The 18,977-nt window shown below is 50.3% G+C and overlaps 1 pseudogene across 1 annotated transcript; it reads right to left on the bottom strand.

Moving 5' to 3' along the window:
- Positions 1 to 270: 270 nt before the first annotated feature.
- Positions 271 to 3,152, bottom strand: LOC125518945 (uncharacterized; annotated as a pseudogene). Its single transcript, XR_015610020.1, has 4 exons — positions 3,147 to 3,152; positions 2,237 to 2,485; positions 1,800 to 1,943; positions 271 to 739 (listed from the first exon to the last, which is right to left on the bottom strand). The product of XR_015610020.1 is annotated as an uncharacterized LOC125518945 (transcript).
- Positions 3,153 to 18,977: the final 15,825 nt, after the last annotated feature.

The raw sequence follows: 18,977 nt of genomic DNA, 5'->3' as shown, positions 1-18,977 counted from the left end.
CACTCAGACATGCAAGTAAGGCCCGAAATAAAATGGTGCCTCCACAAGTTCAAGTACATTTATAATCAAAACAATGCATGTCTGAAGACCATAGAGTTCTGATGATAATTGATATGCATGGCGATCAGGACGACATGATCCACAAAATACAGTTAAAGCATGCTGCCACAATCAAAAAGTTGTAAGGAGCATTTACTATGGGAAAGCGGCAAGCAAGCTATCATCAGTCCATAGTATTTCTGATTCTCATCAAACATCGGACGACGAATTTAACACAGAGTCTGCAATGTAAGTACCACCAAAGTCAGGTACCAAAAGAAGCAGATACAGATATTAAGCTATGTTGTGAATCTGCACCGCTGAGAAAGGGTCCTCAAAGGAGTAATCCGTCCCTCTCTTGAAGCTCCAGGGGCTACCTCCTTCAGGACCTGTGCTTCCGAGAAGCACCATTTCGCAGGACCTACTGGCCATATTGTTAGAAGCTTGCTTTGCTTTACAAGTCGCCTCATCCATCGAGAATGTCATGAAGCTCGGGTTAGCCATGGAGATGGACGCAGTCCTCAGCGCCCTCGCGTTCCGGAAGAAGAACTTGATGAAGGCAACCTCCCCAAGCTCCCCTCGGAATTCTCTGTTAAGAGAACACCTTGATACACGACTTGACGCTTTCAGTGGGCTTGGCCCGCTTCCAGAAGTTGAGGTTCATCCTGGCACTGCCAGCTTGATGATCACATTTTTCAGACTGCAAGAAAAAAAACAATTAAATCACTCACAGTTCAGCTATGATGAATCATGCTGAGTATATAATGCTGGTACACACAACACTGTGCAAATTAATACCACACAGCGCTTCATATTAATTGAAAAGCGGCAGTTATTGTCCCATGAAACAAACAGCATGCATACCTAAATGTGGGTTCTGATATATGAGAGAGATATGAGATGCCAATGCTTCCCATGAATGAAGCTAGACAAAGTACCAACTATCCTAGTAGTACAGAGAGAACAGCAACTACGGTGGCCTCATGATCACAGTTCATGTATAATAAATTAAGAAGTAAGGCTACACATTTGAGCTGCAGATTAGCTCTCCTAACAAGTGCACAATTTACCAGCATCAATATGGCATTATGGCATGCTACATGGACCTCCAACAAATAGTAGGCAGCAATGTGCAAGCCCCAGAATTCATAACAAATTTCATAACAAACTGAAATTAACATGCAACCCCCAGAATTATCATTTTGTACTCTAGTCACTGTTTAGTATGTGCAGAGAAGACCTGGTGGCTAAGAATAAATGGAAGCCTGAAAAGAACTGTGCAATTAGTTAAGTAGACATAACTCATGTCATGATACGGTCTAGTACCAAAGAACTAACACGGCACTGTGGTAATATCACACAGATCACCAGAAAACTGTAGGCAGGAATGAGCAAGATGATTATATATAAGTTGCAAACTTGACAGCTGAAATACAGGCCCTAAAGGTGAAGGTTGCTTTCCAAAAGTTAGTGGGTGTAAGAAGAGAAAACCTGATGGCTGATAATAAATGGAATGCTTGACATTTATGATCATTGACTCAGACAGAGCTATGCAAATCAACAATCAATATTTTCACACGTGAAATTAGCAGAAAGTAACAACTACCAAGTAGCCCACACGTGAAAGATCAGAAATTGATACCGTGTATGCACTATGCAGTTCCCCATGTTTGTTAGTATCACCAGAGATCTCACTCAACTATTCATGTGCTTGATATCATTGTCAATCGCAACTAAAACATGAAATGTAAAGAACTTACAATAATGTGCAGTGCCTCCAAATTGGGAAAGCAACCTAGGAAGGAGGGAACCATCTTGGCATCCGTGTGGTTTCCGAAACGCACATTCATACTCAGGACCTTGATGCCGATGGCCATGGTGCTTGGGCTCGCCTTTATCCCGTCCTGAAATGAACCCAATTAAACAAAAAAGAAGTCACACATTTAGTCATGGACCTCCCATTAACTGGACATTTTGCTAACTGAGCAAACTGCAAACAGGAGATGTATGTACCACGACGATGGTGTCTCGGATCTCTAGCATGGTGCTCCCTGGCTCCAAGATTCCTAACGCGTGTAGCTTGGGAGCATCGCCAATCCTGACTCTGGTGCACAAGCCACCGGCGTTGCTCCGAAAGCCGCCGCTCGAGGCGAGGAGCCTTCACCACGGCAATGTCCTCCAGAAAAGAGCTGCAAACTTGGACGCACCGGATGCTCTGGCTGACGAGGCGAAGGCGCAGCCCCTTGTTGCATCCATGGATGTTGAGGGTCTCCAGGACGGGGCTCTTGGCGACGACAAAGTCGATGTCCCCGTCCTCCATGACGACGCTGCAGATGCCGAGCTCACGGAGATGGGGGAAGGAGGTGCCGAGCGGTAACCTGGCCACGTCCGGGAACTTCCAGAGGCCGATGTAGAGGCAAGCGAGGGTGGTGATGAAGCTATGTACCTGGGGTAGGAGCACGGACCCGTCCCAAAGAGTCCTACCCAAGGACATCCCTAGAAGAAATCACCCATCAACCGACTTGAAGGTACTCCACTCGATGGGTTCAAGACACTCGACCAAGAAGCTACCACTCGACCATGAAGCTACTCACTCGACTGCCAGGAGACCTACAGTCACTCCGTAGGCAAACGGTCAGCTATTAAGTAGTCTTCATGGTCATTACAACACTTTATTAGAGGCGTTACCAGTAACGCCCCATCTTAAATGTACTTTAAACCCTGCATTACTGAGGGCAGGAGGGGGCCGGCGAACTCTATATAAGCCACCCCCCTCCTCAGTAGAAGGGTTCGCACCCCTGTAATCTATACACGCATAATCCAGTCGACCGTCTCCGGGCTCCGAGACGTAGGGCTATTACTTCCTCCGAGAAGGGCCTGAACTCGTAAACCTCGCGTGTAACAACTTCCCAATAGCTAGGATCTAGCCTCTCCATACTCACCCCCCTACATCACTGTCAGAGTTAGAACCACGACAGTTGGCGCCCACCTTGGGGCAGGAATCTTAGCGCTTAGTTGGAGAAGTTGCGATCTTTTCCGATCCCTTTGATCATGGTTTCTTGCGGAGTTTTGGTGGAGAGCTGCGAGATCCGTCTCGGCACGCTTACCTTCATTGCCGACGACTCCGCCTGGCTTCAGGAGGCACCACTCGACATCGACGCGCTCCCCGTCCGCGGCGCGACGCACTTCCGCGCATGCATTCGTGGCTTCCTCTTGCGGCAGCCGTCGATCCAGTATCGGTCGATCCCTGCGTCGTCTCCCCGCCCTGTCTCCCACCAGCGCAAGCGCTCCGGTCGGTCAAGACTTCAGCGGTGGGTGAGGCATGCCGTGGCCCGCCAATCGGCAGCCCCACAAGTCACGGCAATCGAGCCCGTCGAATCCCTCTACGGCCTGTTCGACCTGTCGACTGGTTCCGTGGAAACCGCATCCGAGTGCGATAGCAGCGATCCAGCGGCTGAGGTTCTGGCGGTCGATGGAACACACAGTCCCCCCGGTTTCCCTCGCACCGATGGAGGCGCGGGTGGGGGCGATCCGTCGCATCCCCACGATGAGTATCTCCCCGAACCTCTCACATCGCTACAGCGAGAGGAGCTTCGCCGCCGGAACATGGACGCGCTCCGCACTCCTATCGTCGGAGAGACCCCCGAGGCCCGGGCCTTGGAGGACGCGCATTTGGCCAACTTGGCCGAGCGCACTCGACTGGAGAATCTCCAGCGAGCACTCGACGAGCAAGCGCGTCAGCGGGCTCCCGAGTCTAGTCGACGCCAGCTCTTCCCGCCGACGCAGATATATCGAACCCCAGTTTAAAATTTGGCCGCCGCAGCCCGTATAGCAGAATCAATTCAGCCATCCCAGTCAGAGGCAGGCAGGGGCTTGTTACAGATCAGAGCATTGCTCCGGGCGGCAGGAAACCAGAATTCCGCCGTTTCTCAGTCGCGAGATAGGATCCACAGTCGATCCGTTGCAGCGGACACAGTTCAGTCGGCCCACAGCCCGAGATCGCCCCCGAGGCGTGAGGGACGTGATGACCGGCATGATCAGTACCAGAGAAATGAACAGTATGATCATCGATTCGAGCGAGATGATCGACGTCGAGTGTCAACCCCTATGCTCCTCGACGGCAAGATGACAGACGCCCTCACAGTGTTGGGCAGAGGATTCCAGTCGACCCCAGAGACCCAGGCTTTGATGCAAGGTCTATCCTCGTTCAAGGTTTGGTCGACAGGAACAGGGCTCATCGAGAAGGCCACAACAGAGATGCGCCCGCCAGCAGCAGCAGAGTATGTGTTTCAGGGCCAGAGTGTTTTAGTCGAGCCATCAGGGCCGCAGTGATTCCTCCCAATTTCAGGCTGGCAACTGGAATCAGCAAGTTCACCGGCGAGTCCAAGCCTGACACTTGGCTCGAAGATTACCGAGTAGCTGTACAGATTGGCGGTGGCAATGATGAAGTGGCCATGAAGCATTTGCCTCTTATGTTGGAGGGCTCAGCCAGAGCGTGGCTGATTCAGTTGGCACCTAGCAGCGTTTACACTTGGGAGGACCTCTCCCGAGTGTTTATCACAACCTTTGAAGGAACATGCAAGCGACCTGCAGGCCTTACGGAGTTACGGTCTTGCGTGCAGAAGCCGAATGAAACCCTGAGGGAATACATCCAGAGGTGGATCACGTTGCACCACTCGGTAGAGAATGTACCAGACCATCAAGCAGTTTGTGCCTTCAAGGAAGGTGTTAAATACAGAGAGTTGAATCTGAAGTTCGGTCGAACTGGAGAGATGTCTCTGAATCGGATGATGGAGATTGCCACCAAGTATGCTAACGGAGAAGATGAAGATCGACTCCAGAGTGGCAAGCAGAAAGCAGTCGCCCAGGAAACCGGAGGCAATTCCAGTCGGAAGCAGAAGCGGAAGGCCGAGCCAGCCGCTCCTGGGGAGGCCCTGGCCGTAGCCCAGGGAAACTTCAAGGGAAAATCCAAGGGCACCTGGAAGCCCAAGAAAGTCAAGGATCAAGACGGAAATGATGTTTTGGATCTGCCATGTCACATCCACACCAAGAAGGATGAAGAAGGTAATTTTATTTACCCAAAGCATACCACTCGACAGTGCCGACTCCTGATCCAGCAGTTCCAAGGAAAGCAGTCCAAGGATAAGGAAAAAGAGTCGGACAGAGTCGAGGACAAGGAAGACAGTGACGATGGATACCCCCAAGTCAATTCCACCCTGATGATTTTTGCCGATGTCGAAAGCAAAAGTCGACTGAAAGTCATTAACCGAGAGGTGAACATGGTTGCCCCGGCGACACCCAGTTACCTGAAGTGGTCTCAGACTGCCATCACATTCGACCGGTCTGATCACCCGACGCACATTGCCACCCCTGGAAGGCAAGCTTTGGTGGTCGACCCAATTGTTGAAGGCACTCGACTGACTAAAGTCCTGATGGATGGGGGCAGTGGCCTGAACATACTGTATACTGAAACATTGAAAGGAATGGGCATTCCGATGTCCAGACTCAGCACCAGTAACATGAGTTTCCACGGAGTCATTCCTGGGAAGAAAGCCCAATCACTCGGCCAGATCTCTCTTGATGTGGTTTTCGGTGATTCAAAGAATTACCGCAAGGAAAAGTTGACATTCGAGGTTGTGGACTTCCAAAGTGCTTATCACGCCATTTTGGGCAGGCCAGCTTACGCGCGCTTCATGGCCCGGCCATGTTACATGTATCTCAAACTGAAGATGCCTGGCCCCAAAGGTGTGATCACTGTTACGGGCAATCGGAAGAAGGCTGAAGAATGCTTTCAGAAGGGCTCAAAGATTGCAGATGCTCAGATGGCAGTGGTCGAGCTGCAAGAGTACCAAAAGACTGCCGATCCAAGCGAGTTGCTACGAGCCAAGAAGCCTGCTTCAGAATCAGCTTTTCAGTCGTCCGGTGAAACAAAGACAGTCCACATTCACCCGACCGACGTCGATGCTGCCCCGACTCATATCTCAACGACGCTTGAATCCAAATAGGAAGAAGCGCTCATCCAGCTCCTCCGTGAGAACTGGGACATCTTCGCATGGAAACCCTCTGACATGCCTGGAGTTCCCAGGGGGCTGGCTGAGCACCGTTTGCGGGTCAACCCAAAATTCAAACCTGTGAAGGAACATCTTCGACGGTCCGCCGTCCAGAAGAAGCAAGCCATTGGCGAGGAAGTGGCTCGGCTCTTAGCAGCAGAGTTCATCCGAGAGATCTACCACTCCGAGTGGCTCGCCAATGTCGTCATGGTCCCCAAAAAGGACAAGTCACTCCACATGTGCATTGACTTCAAGCATATCAATCGGGCCTGCCCGAAAGATCATTTCCCCCTCCCTCGCATCGACCAAATAGTCGACTCGACTGTGGGGTGCGAGAGACTGTCTTTCCTAGACGCCTATTCCGGGTACCATCAGATCCGTCTGTATGGGCCCGACGAGATCAAAACAGCTTTCATCACTCCATTCGGGTGCTTCTGTTACGTCACCATGCCGTTCGGCCTCAAGAACGCCGGAGCCACGTTCATGAGAATGATTCAGAAGTGTTTACTCACCCAAATCAGTCGGAATGTGGAGGCATACATGGACGATATCGTGGTCAAGTCCCGAAAAGGTTCCGACCTGCGGACTGACCTTGCTGAAACCTTTGCCAATTTCAGGAGGTACGATATCAAGCTCAATCCATCAAAGTGCACATTCGGAGTTCCAGGTGGAAAATTACTCGGTTTTCTCGTTTCCGAACGAGGGATCGATGCCAATCCTGAGAAAATTGGCACCATACTCCGGATGAAGCGTCCTGTACGCGTGCACGATGTCCAAAAGCTTACAGGCTGCTTGGCCGCTTTAAGTCGATTCATTTCTCGTCTCGGTGAAAAGGCGCTGCCTCTTTACCAACTGATGAAGTCTGACAAGTTCGAGTGGACTCCAGAAGCTGACGCGGCATTTGCAGAGCTCAAAGCTCTGCTCTCCACCCAGCCGGTACTTGCTGCCCCAATCAGCAAAGAGCCTCTACTGCTTTACATTGCAGCCACAGGACAAGTTGTCAGCACAGTACTTACGGTCGAGCGGGAAGAAGAAGGAAAGACCTTCAGAGTTCAGCGCCCAGTCTATTATCTGTCCGAAGTTTTGACCCCTTCAAAACAAAGATACCCTCACTACCAGAAGCTTGTATATGGGATTTACATGACCACGAAGAAGGTTGCGCATTACTTCTCTGACCACTCCATTACAGTCGTCAGCGACGCCCCACTGTCAGAGATTCTGCATAACAGAGATGCAACTGGTCGAGTGGCCAAGTGGGCGATTGAACTCCTTCCCTTAGATATCAGGTTTGAAGCAAAGAAGGCTATCAAGTCCCAAGCAATCGCAGATTTCATCGCCGAGTGGATTGAACAGCAACTTCCGACTCAAGTTCACTCGGAGCACTGGACCATGTTCTTCGACGGATCTAAGATGCTGAATGGTTCCGGTGCTGGGGTAGTTCTAGTCTCCCCCCGAGGAGATAAGCTCAGATATGTTCTCCAGATTCACTTCGATTCCTCCAACAATGAAGCAGAGTATGAAGCACTTTTGTATGGATTGCGCATGGCCATTTCACTCGGCGTCCGTCGCCTCATGGTCTATGGCGACTCAGATTTGGTGGTTAATCAGGTGATGAAGGAGTGGGACGTCAGAAGTCCAGCTGTGACTGGTTATTGCAATGCAGTAAGAAAGTTAGAAAAGAAATTCGAGGGGTTGGAGCTTCATCACATCCCCCGACTGAAAAACCAAGCAGCTGATGACCTGGCAAAGATAGGCTCCAAGAGAGAAGCCATTCCCAGCAATGTGTTTTTGGAGCACATCCGCTCGCCGTCAGTCCAGGAAGATCCTTTCACAGAAGAAGCCCCACAACCAAAAAGTGCCACAGACCCGACTGAAGTCGAAGTTCCTGCTGTGGTCGACCTAATCATGGAAGTCTTGGCAATCACTCCCGACTGGACGATACCGTACATCGCGTATATCCTAAGGAAAGAGCTCCCGGAAGACGAGGAAGAGGCTCGACAGATCGTCCGCCGATCTAAGGCCTTCACAGTCATAAAGGGGCAGTTGTATAGAGAAAGCGCGACTGGAATCGGTCAGAAGTGCATAACACCAGAAGAAGGTCGGATAATCCTTGATGATATCCACTCGAGAACCTGTGGTCACCATGCGTCCTCCCGGACCATTGTGGCCAAAGCATACCGATCAGGATTTTACTGGCCGAGAGCAAATGAGATGGCAAAGGAGATAGTTGACAAGTGTGAGGGGTGCCAGTTCTACTCCAACATGTCCCACAAGCCCGCATCAGCCCTGAAGACCATTCCACTCGTCTGGCCCTTCGCTGTCTGGGGACTGGACATGGTCGGTCCTCTGAGAACAGGCAGGAGCGGTTTCACCCATGTGCTTGTGGCAGTCGACAAGTTTACCAAGTGGATTGAAGCTAAACCCATCAAGAACCTCGATGCTGGCACTGCTATTAGTTTCGTCAGAGGACTAACGTTCAGATATGGAGTCCCTCACAGCATTATCACTGACAATGGGTCAAACTTCGATTCAGACCAGTTCAGAGCCTTTTGCGCCTCTCAAGGCACTCGAGTCGACTATGCATCAGTCGCCCATCCCCAGTCGAATGGACAAGCTGAAAGAGCAAATGGTCTGATCCTCAAAGGACTAAAACCCTGACTAATGCGTGATCTCAAGCACGCGGCAGGTGCCTGGGTCGACGAGCTTCCGTCAGTTCTGTGGGGATTAAGGACCACCCCTAACCGGTCGACCGAAAGGACCCCATTCTTTCTTGTTTATGGAGCCGAAGCCGTTCTGCCAAGTGATCTCCTTCACAACGCTCCCCAAGTCGAGCTTTACACCGAAGATGAAGCAGAACAGGCTCGGCAAGATGCAGTAGACCTCCTGGAAGAAGAAAGAGAGATGGCCATGATCAGATCGACCATTTATCAGCAAGACTTGCGTCGATTCCATGCCCGGCATGTGAAGAGTCGAGCCTTCCAAGAAGGAGATTTGGTCCTCCGAGTGGATCAACAGAAACCACACAAGCTTGCTCCTACTTGGGAAGTCCCCTTCATCATCACCAGAGTCCTCCACAACGGAGCGTATCACCTCTACAATGTTGATCGCCAGATTGACGAGCCGCGAGCTTGGAATGCGGAACTACTCCGCCCCTTTTACACTTAAGTTCCTTCCCATAAAGATGTAATAAGAGAAACTTCCGCAGTTCATTTTTATCAAAGTCAAGAGTGTTCCAATGATTGCTGTCACTTCTGTTTACATACGAGAACCCCCAGTGGGTGACTTAGCCGCGAACCCGTTTCGCCTAAGTTCAAAAAAAAATCCTACCGAGTGGAGAGCAAACCTCCCACTCGGGGGCTTAGCTGCAGTCCAGCACTCGCCTAAGTTCTCCTATGCAGAGACTTAGCTGCAGTCAGCACTCGCCTAAGTTTGAAAAATCCTACCGAGTGGAGAGCAAACCTCCCACTCGGGGGCTTAGCTGCAGTCCAGCACTCGCCTAAGTTCTCTCACTAGGAGGCTTAGCTGCAGTCCATCACTCGCCTAAGTTTGAAAAAATCCTACCGAGTGGAGAGGGACCCTCCCACTCGGGGGCTTAGCTGCAGTCCAGCACTCGCCTAAGTTCTCTCACTAGGAGGCTTAGCTGCAGTCCATCACTCGCCTAAGTTTGAAAAAATCCTACCGAGTGGAGAGGGACCCTCCCACTCGGGGGCTTAGCTGCAGTCCATCTCCCAAACAACTAGCACGTATGTTGAGATTGCTATTGTTCCTTTCTGCTTCCTTGCATATGCTAGTTTTTGCTTGCTATGATAATTTGTTTTTCTATAAGATTACTATGCATAGGAAGTATGTTAGACTTAGATGTGTTTGTCTCATGTTTTATGATGCTCTCTTTGTGCTTCAATTCTTGTCTTTCATGTGAGCATCATTAAAATTCTCAATGCCTAGCTAAAAAGGCTTTAAAGAAAAGCGCTTGTTGGGAGACAACCCAATATTTTTCCTTGCTACTTAGTAATAAATAATCCATCTACCTTATGTTTGGATGTGGTTTTGTGTTTTAATTAGTGTTTGTGCCAAGTTAAACCTATAGGAACTTCTTGGATGATAGTTATTTGATCTTGCTGTAATTTCCAGAAACTTTGCGTTTAGTGCCCAAATTATTAAAATTCACCAGAACGTGATAAAATACTGATTCCAATTGATGCTGATCAATAAACTAAAAGTACCAGGCCTTCCTATTTTGGCTGAATTTTTGGAGTTCCAGAAGTTTGCGTTAGTTACAGATTACTACAGACTGTTCTGTTTTTGACAGATTCTGTTTTTCGTGTGTTGTTTGCTTATTTTGATGAATCTATGGCTAGTAAAATAGTTTATAATCCATAGAGAAGTTGGAATACAGTAGGTTTAACACCAATATAAATAAAGAATGAGTTCATTACAATACCTTGAAGTGGTCTTTTGTTTTCTTTCTCTAACGGAGCTCACGAGATTTCTGTTGAGTTTTGTGTTGTGAAGTTTTCATGTTTTGGGTAAATTCTTTTGATGGATTATGGAACAAGGAGTGTCAAGAGCCTAAGCTTGGGGATGCCCATGGCACCCCCAATATAATCCAAGGACACCAAAAAGTCAAAGCTTGGGGATGCCCCGGAAGGCATCCCCTCTTTCGTCTACTTCCATCGATAATTTTACTTGGAGCTATATTTTTATTCACCACATGATATGTGTTTTGCTTGGAGCGTCTTGTATTATTTGTGTCTTTGTTTGTTAGTGTGCCACAATCATCCTTGTTGTACACACCTTTTTAGAGAGCCATACATGAATTGGAATTTGATAGAATACTCTATGTGCTTCACTTATATCTTAGCTATGTAGTTTTGCTCTATGTGCTTCACTTATATCTTTTGAGCGTGATAACTTTGCTCTTTGTGCTTCACTTAGATCTTTTAGAGCACGGTGGTGGATTTGTTTTAAAGAAACTATTGATCTCTCATGCTTCACTTAGATTATTTTGAGAGTCTTTAATAGCATGGTAATTTGCTTAATAATAATATGCTTGGTATTCAAGATTTGTGAAACTTTCTTTTGAGTGCGTTGAATACTAAGAAAAGATTGGTGCTTGATAATTGTTTTGAGATATGAAGATGGTGATATTAGAGTCATGCTAGTTGAGTAGTTGTGAATTTGAGAAATACTTGTGTTAAAGTTTGTGATTCCCGTAGCATGCACGTATGGTGAACCGTTATGTGATGAAGTCGGAGCATGATTTATTTATTGATTGTCTTCCTTATGAGTAGCGGTCGGGGACGAGCGATGGTCTTTTCCTACCAATCTATCCCCCTAGGAGCATGCGAGTAATACTTTGCTTTGATAACTTCTAGATTTTTGCAATAAGTATATGAGTTCTTTATGACTAATGTTGAGTCCATGGATTATACACACTTTTCTCATCCTTCCACCATTGCTAGCCTCTCTAAATGCCACGCACTTTTCGCCGGTATCATACACCTACCATATACCTTCCTCAAAACAGCCACCATACCTACCTATCATGGCATTTCCATAGCCATTCCGAGATATATTGCCATGCAACTTTCCATCGTTCCATCTATTATGACACGCTCCATATTGCTAGCATGATCATGTAGTTGACATCGTATTTGTGGCAAAGCCACCATTCATAATTCATTCATACATGTCACTCTTGATTCATTGCATATCCCGGTACACCGCCGGAGGCATTCATATAGAGTCATATTTTGTTCTAAGTATTGAGTTGTAATTGTTGAGTTGTAAGAAAAATAAAAGTGTGATGACCATCATTTTTAGAGCATTGTCCCAAGTGAGGAAAGGATGATGGAGACTATGATTCCCCCACAAGTCAGGATGAGACTTCGGACGAAAAATAAAAAAAAGAAAAAAAGAGGCCATAAAAAAAGAGAGAAAAGGCCCAAATAAAAAAATGAGAGAAAAAGAGAGAAGGGACATGTTACTATCCTTTTACCACACTTGTGCTTCAAAGTAGCACCATGATCTTCATGATAGAGAGTCTCTCATTTTGTCACTTTCATATACTAGTGGGAATTTTTCATTATAGAACTTGGCTTGTATATTCCAATGATGGGCTTCCTCAAATTGCCCTAGGTCTTCGTGAGAAAGCAAGTTGGATGCACACCCACTTAGTTTCTTTTGTTGAGCTTTCATATGCTTATAGCTCTAGTGCATCCGTTGCATGGCAATCCCTACTCACTCACATTGATATCTATTGATGGGCATCTCCATAGCCCATTGATATGCCTAGTTGATGTGAGACTATCTTCCCCTCTTTTTTTCTTCTCCACAACCACCATTCTATTCCACATATAGTGCTATGTCCATGGCTCATGCTCATGTATTGCGTGAAGATTGAAAAAGTTTTGAAAAAGTTAAAGTATGAAACAATTGCTTGGCTTGTCATCGGGGTTGTGCATGATTTAAATACTTTGTGTGGTGAAGATAGAGCATAGCCAGACTATATGATTTTGTAGGGATAACTTTCTTTGGCCATGTTATTTTGAGAAGACATAATTGCTTTGTTAGTATGCTTGAAGTATTATTATTTTTATGTCAATATGAACTTTTGTCTTGAATCTTTCAAATCTGAATATTCATACCATAATTAAGAAGATTTGCATTAAAATTATGCCAAGTAGCACTCCGCATCAAAAATTCTCTTTTTATCATTTACCTACTCGAGGACGAGCAGGAATTAAGCTTGGGGATGCCTGATACGTCTCCAACGTATCTATAATTTTTGATTGCTCCATGCTATATTATCTACTGTTTTGGACTATATTGGGCTTTATTTTCCACTTTTATATTATTTTTGGGACTAACCTATTAACCGGAGGCCCAACCCAGAATTGCTGTTTTTTTGCCTATTTCAGTATTTCAGAGAAACAGAATATCAAACGGAGTTCAAACGGAATGAAACCTTCGGGAACGTGATTTTCTCGCCAAACATGATCCAGGAGACTTGGACCCTACTCCAAGAAGTAAAATAGGCGGTCACGAGGGTGGGGGGCGCCCCCCCTAAGGTGCGCCCCCTGCCTCGTGGGCCCCCTGTTGCTCCACCGACGTACTCCTTCCTCCTATATATACCTACGTACCCCCAAACGATCAGATACGGAGCCAAAATCCTAATTCCACCGCCGCAACTTTCTGTATCCATGAGATCCCATCTTGGGGCCTGTTCCGGAGCTCCGCTGGAGAGGGTCGTCATCACGGAGGGCTTCTACATCATCATAGCCTCTCCAATGAAGTGTGAGTAGTTTACCTCAGACCTTCGGGTCCATAGTTATTAGCTAGATGGCTTCTTCTCTCTTTTTGGATCTCAATACAATGTTCTCCCCCTCTCTTGTGGAGATCTATTCGATGTAATCTTATTTTTGCGGTGTGTTTGTTGAGACCGATGAATTGTGGGTTTATGATCAAGTCTATTTATGAATAATATTTGAATCTTCTCTGAATTCTTTTATGTATGATTGGTTATCTTTGCAAGTCTCTTCGAATTATCAGTTTGGTTTGGCCTACTAGATTGGTTTTTCTTGCCATGGGAGAAGTGCTTAGCTTTGGGTTCAATCTTGCGGTGTCCTTTCCCATTGATAGAAGGGGCAGCAAGGCACGTATTGTATTGTTGCCATCGAGGATAACAAGATGGGGTTTTTATCATATTGCATGAAACTATCCCTCTACATCATGTCACCTTGCTTAAAGCGTTACTTTGTTTTTAACTTAATACTCTAGATGCATGCTGGATAGCGGTCGATGAGGGGAGTAATAGTAGTAGATGCAGGCAGGAGTTGGTCTACTTGTCTCAGACGTGATGCCTATATACATGATCATACCTAGATATTCTCATAACTATGCTCAATTCTGTTAATTGCTCAACAGTAATTTGTTCACCCACCGTAGAATACTTATGCTCTTGAGAGAAGCCACTAGTGAAACCTATGGCCCCCGGGTCTATTCTCATCATATCAATCTCCATCACTTTATTTTTGCTTTGCTTTTTTACTTTGCCTTTTACTTTTCACTTTGCATCTCTATATCAAAAATACCAAAAATATTATCTATCATCTCTATCAGATCTCACTCTCGTAAGTGACCATGAAGGGATTGACAACCCCTAATCGCGTTGGTTGTGTTGAGCTATTGTTTTTGTGTAGGTACGAGGGACTTGCATGTAGCCTCCTACTGGATTGATACCTTGGTTCTCAAAAACTGAGGGAAATACTTACGCTACTTTGCTGCATCATCCTCTCCTCTTCGGGGAAATCCAACGCCGTGCTCAAGAGGTAGCACATGCCGACGTAGAACATTAACCTATCCCCGCGTCTCCTTCCTATAAGCTATTTGCGCGTCAAGGGGGACTCCTGAGCATCACGAATCAGGAGCCTAACTGGTCACGTAGCCCCTCACTCCTTGGTCCGTCCTGGTCTCCGGTCGGCCCAACGGCGGTTGAGGTATGCGCGGGGACGGGCTCTGCCGACGCAGAACATAAAGCAAATAGGAAGAAAATCGCAAAATCTCAAAGCAAATATTACAAGCCATATTGTTCTCCCAAATACCAAGCACGAGTTTAAACGCCTCCACGAGGCATGATGCATGTTGCAGGAATGAAACAAAAAAGCAGCCGCAAGTCACCCCTGGACACCGCCATCGCTCGCAGAAGTTGCTCCTCCCTTGGTGGCGTCGCCTTCGCCTGCACCGCCAGCCGAGGCCGCATGATCAGTGGCACCATCAGTCAAAGGCGTGAGGGCGAGGCCACGGAACTTCTTCAGCAGGGCCTCCACTTGACGTTTCATGGCTGCGGCGGCAGCCGTGCAGTGTTCATCAGCTACAGGCTCCAGCAGCTCGTCAAGATGAGCACTGGGGTCACGAAGGTGTAGATGGCTGAAGGCACGCGTCAGTGCAGCTGAAGAAAGGACACGAGCCTCTGCCTCAGCCATGGGACTGATGCCCTCCACGACTTCCTCGAGCACCTTCACCAAGTAGGGAAGCAGCTGGGCGAGGCCGTCCTCATCAGTGGTCAGCGGCCTCTCCAAGCCCTTCTCGTACAACGCCTTCAGTGCCGCACGGGACCTCTACTCGAGGAGCGAGAAGGCCACGCGGTCTTCAGCCAGGACCTTCGCCTTGGCGTCAAGATCAACCTCCTTCGACTTCACCTTCCGCTCCAACTCCTCTAGCCGGTTGCGCTCCGCGGCCTGCGCCTTTGCCAGCTCTCCCAGCTCGGCATCGCGACCCTTGATGTCGTCCTCCCAGGCCCTCATCTCCTCCTCCTTTGCCTGGCAGCCACGAGCTTCTTCTGCGTGCTGGTCACGCTGGCTCTTCAGCTCGTCCTCTAGCTCTCGGCAGCAGTTGCGGGCGGCCTCGGCGTCTTTCAGCGCCACCTCGCGATCGACCGCATCTTTGGCGGCGGCCTGCTTCTCCTTCTCGGAGGTCGTAGCGGCCTGGCTCAGTGTCGCTCGAACCGCCGAGTCAGAGTGAAGCCAGCCAGAGGCCAGCTCCAAGCGCCCAACAACCAGGGGCTGGTCCGTGCCCAAGAGATCTTCCCGCGCCTGGGCCATCTCCGAAAGGGCACGCTCCAAGATGGCATAGGAAGCAGAAGAACCTGGAACCAGTGGCGCGGCGGGAGGAGGGTGCGACGTTGTCACCAGAGCCTGGGAGACCAAGGGCTCCTGAGCCTTTGGGACCTCATCAGCCGAGCCAGGCATCAGCACTTCCGGAGCCAGCGGGGCCACGGGGGCTGACTCCTCCCGACAACGCTCCTCTTGGCCTCGCGAGGGCGACCGGGCTAGGGAGGTGCGAGTGTTGTCGCTTCCTTTCTCCGTAGAGGGGGGCGCGACCGCTGTATCCTCCTTCCTCTTCTTCGCCGAAGGCAGCGGCCTAATCAACCAAGGGTGAACGTCAGGAAATAGCAAGTACAAGCAAGAACAACACGAAGCTAGAGCACTTACTGGTCCACCGCAGCGTAGTCCACCCTCCGCTTGGGGAGCTTAAAGCGCGAAAGCTTCGGAGCCTGAGGAGTGGGCGCACGGGCTCCGGAAGCAGAAGACGGCGCAACAGAAGGGTCGGAAGCAGCTCTAGGCGGCATCAAGACGGAGGCAACATCACGAGAGACCAACGACGACCTGCCCCTTGTCGGGATAACGGGCAGCTCCCCCTCCTCCTGCCGGGCGTCGGCCTCGGCGTCGTCAGGAAGGGTGCGGAGGATGTCAGCTTTGCTCAAGGGGGAGGTCTCCCCCGTACCTTCGGGGGTCACCTCCGAGTCTTCCTCCCCCCCCCTCTTCCTCCCCGTGGGACTCATCAGAAGACAGCTCCAGCGGCTTCAGCGCCGCAGGGGCCCCAGTAGGCACCGGCGGCACCAGCCCGCGCGCGTCAGAAGTCGGCCGGGCGGCCACGATCTGCTCCCAGTCCTTGCGGCGGAACAGAGGAACCAAGGCGCTCGGCGGGTACTCTTGGTTGTCCCCGACCAAGAGGCGCAGAACTGCGGTCAGCTCATCGTCAGGCAAGGCCTCCGGGCTCAGGCGAATGTTGTCCTCTTCATCTCCAAGCCTCCACAAGGGGCGCGCATGCGCCTGAAGTGGAGCAACACGCAGCGTCAGGAATTCTCTCAGGAGCATGGTCCCTGTCACTTTGTCCGCCCTCGCGTTGCCCGGCTTCAGGTCGGCCTGCATCTGCTCCAACACCGACGACGCCCGCTCATCGGTAAGCTTCGCACAAGACCACCCCTTGTCGGACTGGGGCATCTCCGTCGGCAGCGCCAAGCGCGGGTGGACACACTTGGCGGCCATCATGACCCATTTGGCCCTGAGGTTGTCGGCCTTGTTCCCGGTGTTCGAGATCGAGTTGGCCTTGCGGCCGCGATGAAATTGGCGCACCCGGAGATATGACCCTCGCTGATGCGGAGAAAGAAGAAGTGGTGTAGCAGGGCCACGGACGGCATCACGCCCAGATATGCCTCGCAATAGTAGGCGAAGATGGACAAAAGAAGGATGGAGTTGGGATGAAGGTGCAGCGCGTGCAGCCTGTAGTGGCCAAGGACCTCATAGAAGAAGTCGGAAAAGGGGGAAACCAGCCCCGCGGCGATGCTACTCGTGAAGAAGGGGGAAAAGGTACTCCCCACAGGCTCCGGCACATCAGAGGCAACCCGGAGCTTCGTCTTCCCCCTCTCATTGCTCTCCCCCACCGTCAGCAAGCGCATGGCGGCGAGGCTCTTCTCCGAGACATTGGGTGCATCGAGAGATGGTTCATAACAAGCCAGCGACGAGGAGGGCTTGGTCTTCTGGGGCGCCATTGGTCGCTAAAGGGGAGAGATTGGAGCAAATCTGGGGGTTTCGGTGGCAAGGAGCGAGAAAGGGGATCTGGAGCAAGGCGAAAGGGAGCAATGAAGGCAAGCACTGTTTGTGCCAACTGTCAGATGTGGGGTTCCGGCAAACCCTTAAGGTTCGAACACTGGGGTGCGCGCGAAATCTTTCCCTCCTACCGATCTACGCTCTAGCTCGCTAAGATCTTGCGGATGAACTCGACGAACTTGCAACACAGAAAGACACGAGATTTATACTGGTTCGGGCCACCGTTGTGGTGTAATACCCTACTCCAGTGTGGTGGTGGTGGATTGCCTCTTGGGCTAATGATGAACAGTACAAGGGAAGAACAGCCAACTGAGCTTGAGGTGTTCATGTGCTCGGTGTGTGGCTAAGGATTGGCTCAAGGCTAGATGAGATGCCTCCGGATTGGATGCCTCTACTGTGATGCCTAGCTCTACTTATATAGGCCCTGGTCCTCTTCCCAAATATCGAGCGGGAAGGGAGCCAACAACGGTGGGAGAATTTGAAGGGGGACAGCTAGTAGAAGCTATACTGACAAAAGTGGTCTTCGCCTACGAAAAGCTCTGGGGTGACGCTGTCTTGGGCTCCACGATGACCTCCGTCTTGCCGTCCTTCCGGTCCTGGTCTTGTTGCACCAATATGGCAACCTTTGCCTGATGCTTCGGTACTCCTTGCCTGCGCTTGCCCCCTTAGCACCAAAGAGGAAACAAGGGCGTTGCGCGCGCTGGCGCTCGCCTGGTACCGTTCGTCATGGCTCACGTCACGAGAGCCTCGTGAGGTTTGCCCCGCCTTGATATCTCCGCTCCTCGTGAGCCTTTCTGGCTAGGCCACTCCAGAGGAGGTCTTGTGTCGTCCGCCTCACGAGGCTTGGACCCTCGCGTGGGTCTTGGGTGCCTTGTTGATGAAGATGGGCCGTACGGCCTGCTGCTTAGGCACGCTGTGGGCCGCGGGCAGGCAAGTCTGGGGACCCCCATTCCCAGAACGCCGACAGTAGCCCCCGGGCCCAAGGTGCGCTCAGGCTTGGCTTCTCGGCGAAGCCAAGGGTCAAGTTCGGAGCACCGCGGGCCCCAAAAGCTGCGGCCTTGGTCGACGCGTGGCGGTTGATTGGACGTGGGCGTCTCCGCTTCCCCATGCTGCCTCGGCAATTGCACGACTTGACAAGTCCCTGTGACATGCAAGGAAAACCATCATTACCTGCGATCGTGGGAGATGTCGGTTGGCCTTCTCTTGCTATAAATGGGGAGGGGGGCGGAGCCCCCGTTGCCCATCTCTTCCTCGCTTGCTTGCTTCTTTGCTCCATTGCTTGCAGTTCCATCGATGGCGCCATGAAGGAAGTTCTCTGCCGCCGAGAAAGGAAAGGCCCCTTGCGAGGACCCTGGGTCCCCGGCGCCTAAGCGCGGCCACGGCCGTCCACGCAAGCACGCCGCGACCCCTGCCGTGGCCCACCGTCGAGGTGGCGCCGCGGCACGCGGAGGGGATTGTCCCGTCCATGGTGGTCCAGCTGATGAGGGGAGGCGCGCGA

The sequence above is a fragment of the Triticum urartu genome, chromosome 7A (assembly GCF_056163025.1).
Source record: "Triticum urartu cultivar PI428250 chromosome 7A, HENAU_Tu73, whole genome shotgun sequence".
Lineage (NCBI taxonomy): Eukaryota > Viridiplantae > Streptophyta > Magnoliopsida > Poales > Poaceae > Triticum > Triticum urartu.
This window is presented reverse-complemented; position numbering and strand designations above follow the sequence as displayed.